We start from the raw sequence: 1,625 nt of genomic DNA on the forward strand, positions 1-1,625 counted from the left end.
GTGTGTGTGTGTGTGCATATATATATATCCTATCTTAATTATTTTAACTACAGGTAAAAAGAAAATCTAATTGAAAAGTACCAGAACGGCGAAGAGAAAAGAACATTAGCTGAATGACTAACATTGTTTTAAACAATTTGGCAAATACAGGTAACAACTCTAGACGTAATTCGGTTATAATCTACCGCCGTGGCGAAACATAGACTTCACCGTACATGTCGAAGTAGAGGCGAATGAATCTCTTAGTAGGATTGCGTTGTTTTAAATAAACGACACGTGGAAAAATTAACAAATTTATGAAAGAAAATCTTTGGGGTTAATTGCAAACAGACGCCATCCGCTTGAAAAGCAACAGCGAAAGGATTAAACTGATATCATTCACTGAGACTCCTTCTTTAATGCATAATTGGATGTTGATTTTTTTTTTTTAATGTTCTGCATTTACTTTTCATGCGAATGGCGTCTCTGAGTAATTAATCTCAGTGTTTTCTTTTTTTAATTGCAAAAACATACCGTGTAATTTTCATTCAATTGATATATTTAGATTTTTCAAGTGAGCTGTGGTGTATCGAGTAATATATCGAGTCATTTCTTACCACAACACGTAGTACTACCGAATAGCACCCTACCAAAGTTTTATAATAGCAACATATAATAGAAACCTAAAATAGTCACACACTAATATTATACCAGATTTGAAGATCTCTTCATACGAAGTATACTATCACCAATAACCCAATATCATCACTACAATGTAAGCTGTTGCACACAGGTTGGTTATAAAACTTTGTAAATAATATAATATTCCATACAAACTAAACCAATAAAAGTATTATTTACCCGCGATGGCTGAGAATTTGATAATGAAATTTTGGTAATATTTACTAGCTTACAACAATTTTGTACTATTATCTAATACACTAAATGTTTTGCTGCGCGTTCTTTATACTCCGAGTTCAAATTCTGCTGAGGTCGACTTTGCCTTTTATCATTTCGAGTTCGGTATTTTCGACATTCATTGGTATTTTCTTAAAAACTTTAGTTATCCTTTCAACTACAAGCCCATGCCTGAAATTTTGTGGGGAGGGGGACTAGTCAATTATTACGACACCAGTTCTTGACAGGTACTTATTCCATCGATCCAGAAAGAATGAAAGACAACGTCAGCCTCAGCGGAGCTTGAACTCAGAACATAAACGTAGACAAAATGCCGCTTAGCATATTGCTCGGCGTGCTAACGATTCTGCCAGCTCGCCGCCTTACTTCTATACCTATATTAATCTCTTTATTGCCCACAGGGGGATAAACATAGAGGGAACAAACAAGGACAATGGGATTAAGTCGATTACATCGACCCCAGTGCGTAACTGGTACTTATTTAATCGACCCCGAAAGAATGAAAGGTAAAGTCGACCTCGGCGGAATTTGAACTCAGAACATAAAGACAGACGAAATACCAATTTCTTTATTGCCCACAGGGGGCTAAACATAGAATGGTACAAAACAATTGATTGGGATCAGTAATGCGAATGGTTTACATAAAATATGACTTTAAAAATTATATAAAATAGAAAAAAATCGAATGATATTAACAGAACGTTAGACAACACAAATGAAGCGATGAT

The sequence above is a fragment of the Octopus bimaculoides genome, chromosome 1 (genome assembly GCF_001194135.2).
Source record: "Octopus bimaculoides isolate UCB-OBI-ISO-001 chromosome 1, ASM119413v2, whole genome shotgun sequence".
Lineage (NCBI taxonomy): Eukaryota > Metazoa > Mollusca > Cephalopoda > Octopoda > Octopodidae > Octopus > Octopus bimaculoides.